This window comes from Euphorbia lathyris, chromosome 1 (genome assembly GCF_963576675.1).
Source record: "Euphorbia lathyris chromosome 1, ddEupLath1.1, whole genome shotgun sequence".
Taxonomy (NCBI): domain Eukaryota; kingdom Viridiplantae; phylum Streptophyta; class Magnoliopsida; order Malpighiales; family Euphorbiaceae; genus Euphorbia; species Euphorbia lathyris.
In genome coordinates this window covers 80,485,581-80,494,352 of record NC_088910.1, presented here as the reverse complement: position 1 = coordinate 80,494,352, position 8,772 = coordinate 80,485,581, and positions in this window count along the sequence as shown.

The window sequence follows — 8,772 nt, the reverse complement described above, 5'->3', positions numbered from 1 at the left end:
CACAACCCTATGGTTGCAAAATTTTACATGTTTTTTTTACTTTGCCAAATTTGACTGATAACGACTTCGAAATGAAAATTTTCAAGAATTAAACTTGTTTGGTATCATATTTACTATGGAACCATATTCTTAATTTTTCAAGATCATCATTTTTGGAGTTTTCTCTCCCTAAACATTATCTTTCTCTCTCATCAAAAACAACACCTAAATGACCTTAAACCTAAAAAGTTGAAGAATTAAAATTGCTTAAAATATCATTTAGCTCTTAAATTTTTTTATTTCGAAGTCGTTATCGGCCAAATTTGGCAAAGTAAAAAAATATGTAAAATTTTGCAACCATAGGGTTGTGTTTGCAAAAAAAAAATACCACAGGTACCACATCGCAAATCGGCCAAACCACAGGGTAGTTATTTATAATTAACCCTAAAATGTAATCAATTGATCGCTCGATCGTAAAAAAGTAAGTCAAATGCAAAATATGTATTCCCCAAGTCTTAAAAAAAAGTAAAACGACCAAAATCAGAATATACGGTTCTAATATTAGAGAAAATAAGTTTTATAGTTGAGTAAGTAATAACTTCATTTTTAATCTATTTTTGAATTATGTAATAACATTCTCAGATGCGTGTAATACATTTTTCACATTTAACTTACTTTTTTGCGACCGAGTAGTCAATTGATTACATTTTCCACAAGTTCACGGGACTAACTGAACATTTTATGCAAGTTTAGGGAGCTATCGGAACACTTTGAAAGTTTAGGGGGGCAATCAAACTTTTTGGATAAATTCAGAAGACAAATGATATATTAAGCCAAAAAATTATTTTCCTATTAAAAATAACTTTTATAAAAAAAAAGGTTATTTTATTGAATAAAATAGGTCCAAATTCAATCCATATAAACTTTTTAGAGTAGAATACTCTCCTTAGATGGAGAGTCTCACAATTGGACATTGTCCAAATCAACCAGTAACAGTATTTTTTTTATATGATAAAATTATAGAATAGTCCTTCTAATACACCACTAAAGATGCTCTTAGTAGCAAATTTGCTCCAATAAACGAATGAAAAAATTACAAAATTGGATCAAATTGGAGACTCGTTTACATATTTAGATCAATTACCCAACCAACTATATATCTAGATTATACTATTGTAACTTTCCCAAAATACCTCAGATTTTTCATCTTTCCCTTCCTATTTACGGTTTCCCATTCTCCTTCCTATCTATCCTTTCATCTCCCCCCTTCCTTTATATTAAACTCATCACCAAACATTTCTTCATCATCATATATGTCTCTTCATCCTCTCTTTACACTATGTCATTTTCCCTTTCACATGACACAAGATACATGACAAACATTTGTTTTCGTGTCGTCTGAATATTTTTCGTGACAGTATTTTAACTGTATGTCATCTGAAAGCGAAATAAAAAATGCGCTCGATTCTTAGATGACATTACGATTACATAATCCTGTCATCCAAAGAAAACGCGCGCTTTCGTTAAATTTCACTTACTCAACAGATGACACTTATAATAAATGAATGTCATTGTTTGCCGAAAACAAAAAAGCGGCAAATGAAATTTCACTTACGCGGTCAATCTCCAAATTTTAGGCGCTCTTGTTTGACTGAAATTTTCAGCTGATATATAAACCCTCTCTCTAATCCCAAACCCCATTTTAGATTACGCAAGAGCTTCATCCCTCTCATCCCTCTCTATCGCCATGGCTGATTTTAACATACAATCACTGGGTGAGCTATAAACACGGTACTGGTAAGTATCTATTGATTGGCATTGTTCCTTACTCTCTCTTTTTCTCATCCGATTTACTTTTGTGTATGTCGATTTCAGCAGCTGGAATAAGGATCTATTGATTTTCAGAGCTATGATTTAAAAGGTTAGATCTCTCGCTTAGATACTGATTTTATTGTATTCATTGTTAGATTCACCGATGAAATTCTTGGGTCATTATCTTTTTTAACCTAGGGCAATACATTGCCGGTTGCTGAAGATGTTCTGATTTCTTTTTATTTGAACATAATATTTGCAGGGATAGTAAGAATGCTACATGCGAAGGCTGACTGAAGAGATTGTCAATTGGTTCATGCCTTTAGCATATGGGAAGATTTCTTTAACTTACTGAATATATATTAATGTTAAGTTGGTTTGAACTGATTGGTCATGCCTTTAGAAGTGTTTGTGTATGTTTGATGTACTATTTTGGAACCTAGAATTCATTGATTTATGAAACTAGCCTGATTTAGTATATATATTGTTATGTGGGTTTGAACTGAACGATTACGTATATGTATGATGTTTTGGGTGATGATGAAATGATTGGTAAGAACTGATTGGTTAGATATAACTGTTTAGGAAGCTAGGAATCATAGAGTTCATGTATGAATGATCATTAAGCATGTGCCTGATTAGGCATACTCTAAAGCTTTGAATGTTCTTTGAGATTGGCACTACTCTTACACCTATGAGTTATACTTGTTGGGGTTTAGTGTCCTATAGACAATTGTTCTAGGATATAAACTTAATGTAAATGAAATGTTTTTTATATCATTTGTTTTAATAAGATATGGTTTCATAACTATATAAAGGCAACCTCTTTTAAGAACTAAATAAGTCTAATAAAAGGAAATCCCTAAGTTTGTTTAAAGTGATTATAAAGTGTTCATACAAGCATGAAGTGAGACGAAACTTTATAATAAACTAATAAACTTAAAACCACCCCAAGTCAAGTAATATGTTTAGAAATAGGATTGACATATCACTGCTGAGACTTGCATGTAACAATATCTTCTGTCGAGACAGAGAGCTGATCTCACAAGCTTCAGATATGCAGATATCTGGACAGTTACATGGATCCGATGAAAGGGAGTTCATTAGGATTGGGGACCCGACTTGAGATAACAGGATGGGTAGATTTATCCTTGTCGCCTGTTCATCTCATTGGTATTAATAGGTATAAGTAATCCTAAGACTCAAAGGAATGTTAATTAGTGATTCTGGATTATGGAATGTGATGCTTTGATCCTGTTGTAACACGATCCATAATAGAGATGACTCTAGGGTGTGAACGGCAGATGTTGGGTATCACAGGAAGTAATTGCAGGATAGTTATACATTGGATTGAGCATTTGTCACTCCTGATAAATGGGAGATACGTCCAAGGATCGCTTGTGGACGACTTGACTCTAAATCCTTGCAAGGTGATAGCTTAAGACTTGAAATGCAAATTTCACTTAACCTATCTAATTGGAGTTAACTCGGCCTGTACAAGTAAAACGAACGTCTCGCTATATGTGACTTGACATTATCTATAGTCATAAGATTCTGTTCAAGGATGTAGTTGATAAAGGATCGAATTATACTGTAACTAATATGGAAAGGTCAACGACAGAATCAACCTGTCTTCTTATAGCTCTGGGGGAATGTTTCGGATCTGCCAATCACATTTCGCGTACTCATTCCGTTATGCAAAGATTAAATATAATTCTGAAAAAATTAATTTAATGGTTGCATACGACTAGAAGCAATAAGAACCTAATGGGTCACACATAAGACTTGGAGCCCAAAAGAGAAACAAATGTTAATTAATTGATGGAAGCTCAACTGAGTCCACTAAGGCCCAGTACATAGGGGACGATTTTATGTATATAAAATACATAAATAATTAATTTGATTTTTAACAATTCTAATTAGATTATGATTGTGAATTAAATTAATTAAAGGATAAATAAGTTAGGAGGTTTAATGAGATTAAATTGCTTCTATTATTATCCTGTCAAGTTATTATTATTATCTTTATATTTAGATATAATTATATATAATAACTAATAAGAATTTTATTCCGAATTAAATTCTTATTCAGTAACCTAATTCTATCTAACTAGGGTTTAGATACAAGAGAGTATATATACCCCCCTTACATGAGAATTTCGGTCAACCCTAGGTAACCGAAGAGAGAGAATTTCGACACCCCCAGTTGAGGATGAAATAATCCACCGCTTCCTCCCGTTTCAATTGATTATTAATCTCTTTCTCTTATCCTTGATCTTGTGTTGATTTATTAGAGGCAATCTACTTTGGTTGCTTTTATACGGTTGAGTTCTAATCATATTTTGAATTGTGTTTTTGTCTTATGCTCGGAAACTCGGAGTAAGAGTTGTGGGCACTACGATTGCAACGGTAGATAGATCTTCAAAAGGTATTTCCTTCTATCCCTCTTTATATGAAATAACGATTAACGGATCTTGGTTAATGGAAAAAGGTTAAGATTTTTATATTTCCACTGCCAAACATTAGCCTATTTTCCTACAGTGGTATCAGAGCCTGCGTTAAATCCGTTATTTCATATATGAAAATTAAGAAGTTTTTCAATCAGATTGAATGAATATTTATAGTTAGGTTAATTAACGAAACTGTTTTGATTAATTAATTCTAAAGATAAATAAGTTTTAATTAATTATTAATTAAAATAGATTATGAATATGTTCCTAATTATTTTGGTTGATAAACATTATAACAAAATCTATTAGTTTTATAGTTAGATTGATAAAAGTTAGTTTTATTATTCTAAAGATAAAACGGAAAATCTTTAATAGGTTTTTTCTTATTTTCTGAAAATCGTTTTAAAACCGTTTAAAACTGATATATATATATATATATAGTTTTCTGTTTTTGATTATCGGATAAAAGAATTTATTTAAAAGTTTGTTTTACCTATTTGTAAATCAAAAGTATTAAATGAATTAAAATCAAAATAACCGGGATATGCATATATAAGGTTTTGTATAGTTGTATTAATCTAATATGTAATTGCTACATTTAATTAGATTAAATCTGGAAGATACGAAACTGATAGAATTAAAATTGGATGAAAGTTAATTTGACAAGTTAATGTGATTAACCTAAATATTACATACATATTTTATGTAATCAACCAATTAAATTTATTTAATTGAGTCTATGTATATTTGGAGTTATGGACATATTTGGACCCTCTATTTAGTTTTTTGGTATTTTTGAAATAGGGTTTGCGTGTCCTGCCTATCTACTATCTATTGTAATTTCTCCTCTCGTCTAATTCCCTTCAAGATAATTGAAGTTTTCTTTAGTAGTATAGAAATTAATATGTAATTTCAAGGCGTCATGGAGAAGACGAAGGACCTAAAGAGAAATATGTAATAGTTAGTATTTCCCTAGGTTTGGCCTTTTATTTCGTTTCTGGCTCAACGGAATAATTTAGATAATATGTCCATAACACCAATGTATGTGTTTGATGTATGCTAAAGCAAATCAAGATTAGGTTAGATTATGAGATTTAAAATAAAAATCTCTCACTAATTAAAAGTTAAGTAAATAAGCAAGTTATTAAAATCGGTTGCCCCTCCCTAATATTATAATTCAGCCGGCAGTACTGGGGGCCTTCGGGTTGTTGAGTAAACTCAAGCTCGGGGTCTTATGGTAACACCTGAATTATCGAAAAAATCGTTTTTCATGAATATGGGGTAATACTTAAATTAGATTATGATAATTGGATGGGTAAACTCATGTTATCATAAACTAATGGGCAATATGGTTGGGATTAATATGAATAACATATTAGTTACTAATATGGTTAGTAACCCAATAACCTAGGAATCACATTATTGATGTGATTGATTGCATGAATCTACCTAACAAATGAGACTAGCTTGTTGAGTAAACTCAAGGTGAAATCTCAGGAGTTAGGATCATAGCTCACTAAAGGATTTGTGAAATTCTTCGAATTAATATGGAGGGCTATTAATTTGGCAAAATAGTGGGAGCAATTTAAAATAAATTAAAAAGACCTATAATTTTAGATTGATGTACTTTAAAGCAAATGAATAACATACGTTTACTCTTTCTCACTCTCAGATTAAATTAAAACACTCCTAAAATCATGACTAAAACCAATCTGTAAAATATACTTACCGATAACAAGTTGAACGGTTCAAACTTCACCGACTGGTATCGCAACCTCAAAATCGTTTTGAAGTTTGATAAGATAGGGTATGTACTTGATACACCGATACCCCCTAACCCGGCTGATGATGCTCCCATCGAAGAGATCGATGCTTACCAAAAGCACAAGGCTGATGACGATCATGCGGGATGCATCATACTTGCATCGATGACACCGGAATTGCAAAGGCAACATGAGGAAATGGATGCCTATTCCATCATCATGCACCTAAAGGAGTTGTTTGGGAAACAGGCTAGGTGCGAATGCTACGAGATATCAAAATTATTATATTGTTGCAGGATGCAAGAGGGCACATCTGTGATGACACATTATGTCAAGATGATTGGCTATATATTACCAAGCTTTCTAATATTGGATTCGCGATGGATAACGAACTAAGTGTGGACTTAATTCTTCAATCCCTCCTAGAGAGTTATTCACAGTTCATCATGAACTACCAGATGAATGACTTGCAAACCTCTCTTGAAGAGCTTGCAAACATGCTCAAGACAGTTGGGCGCAATATGAAGAAAGACAAGGCAATACCGGCTCTTGTCATAGAGGGATCAAAAAAGAGGAAAGGGAATTTTCCCAATCCTAAACATTCCAAGAAAGGCAAGAGGTGTTGAAACACATTTCCACATGATTTTGATTTGACAAAATTATTTAAGTGATGATAAAAATATTCTAACACATTAAATTTAAATGCTTTGATTTATTACACTAATGTGTTTGTTCAATGTTGAGTTTAATTGTTTATAAGACATTGAGATTAAAAAAAGCCCAAAGGCCCATAAAGTGGAAGTCAAGCCCAAATCAACACATCAAGACCATTCGACCCAAGAATTCAAAACGGAGTCGTATCAAGTAAAACGACGACTCAGCAAGAGAAGGATCGAGAAGCCTTCGTGGCAAAAGCTTCAAGTGGAAGCTGCTGAGTTGGACGACAAAGCAGTCTGGACAGTGGCAGACAATGTTCAACTTCCAGACAAAGTATTTCTACTTTGGGAAAAGTTCAGAAGGCGCAGGAAGCTGTCTCGTGGACTTTTCCTTAAATGGCGAAACATTCTGCCGAAGACTGACGAAGACTGAAGATGCAAGAATCCTATTGGCCAACGACGCTGAGCACGCCCAGAGTGACAACGACAGGAAGCCGTTTCCCTCCAACGGTTATTTTGAAATTCGAAATGACCAGGTGCCTCAAGTGTCACTATATAAAGGCCATCCATTTGCTTCAATCGATGCAGATCTTCAACTAGTCGAAACGCTGACCAAATTCATACTCGAAGTTTCTGTGAGAAAAGCAAAGCAAATACCTTACACCAATTCTTAATCTTTGTGTAAAAGTCTAGAGTGATTTTCAATCATCTAAAGTGTCTTAGCAATTGTTGTTTAGGACAAACACTTTATCATTTCTAGAAGAATAGAAAGGAGAGGCTGAGTACTCGGTTATAATACTCAGCGTAGATATAGGAGTGAGTAGAGGTATAGAGGAAGGTACTCTTGTTATTGTAACGACCCGGTCCGGAGTGGGTGGCGCCGGGGTAAGAAGGCCTGAGCAAGGAGCGGCCCTAAGGGATGGCGATGGGGGCAGGAATGAACCGAATCCCACATCGAAAATGGAGAGGGAGTGATTGGGGCTTATTAGTAAGATGTGAATCCAATACATGCAGACGCGTTTTAAAGCCGTGAGGCCTAATGTGTTGGAATTGGGCCAGAGCGGACAGTATCTATATGGTATTGGAACAGGGTGTTATAGTTATACTCAGCTTCTATCTGTAAGTTTCGTGCTCTACCTTTAAAGAGCTCAGTAGAGAATTCAAAAAGCTCGGAACGAGTTCCGGGGACTGGACGTAGGCGGAGAGGCCGAACCAGGATAAGCCTGCTGAGTAACATCTTTCTAACCCTTAAACTCCTTTAATATATATTGCTTGCTATAAAACTGACTAAGTAAAGAACTCACGCTGAGTTAAGTTTACTAAGAAGCTGAGTTCAGGAATAGACTGTAAGTGCTATTTCCTGACTCAAGTTAAGAAGCAGACTTAGTCACAAGTTGACTAAGCTTGTGTCTTGAATCTACTTAGTGACGCTGTGTAAACCTTTTCATAAGAAAAGAAGTCAGCCTCAACGGACAAATTTTTAAATAGTTCATATCCCCCCCCTTGGAACTAACTTGTCACGTTATAAGGGACCAACAAGTGGTATCAGAGCCTAAAAGCTCACTGTGCAAGGTTTAACTACCTTGAGCTGATCCCCACTATGGCTGAGAACAGCACTCGGTTTCTCCCAGGAAATCTGACAACTCAGATTTTTCCTTAGGGTCTGTCCATAACTCGGCCTCCTCTATTCTTCGGGTCTAACTATACCTTTTGGAAGAATAGAATGAAAAACTTCATTCAAGCAACAAATATGAGTGCATGGCTATCTATAGTCCAAGGCCCATTTGTTCCTGTTGAAACTATTGATGGCCAAACGGTTGTCAAAGCTGAGACTAGATGGACAGAGGATGATCTCAAGAAGCTACAAAATCATGCTTCGGCTATAAACATGCTTCACTGTGCTTTAGATGCTGCAGAATACAACAAGATTTCAGGTTGTGAGTCAGCGCAAGAGATCTGGAAGAAGCTGGAGGTTACCTATGAAGGAACCATCAAGGTGAAGGAATCCAAGGTCAACCAACACATGAGGTTGTACGAGCTGTTTGAAATGAATGATGATGAAGGAATCTCTGACATGAACGCAAGGTTCACAAACATCATCAACGAGCTCAA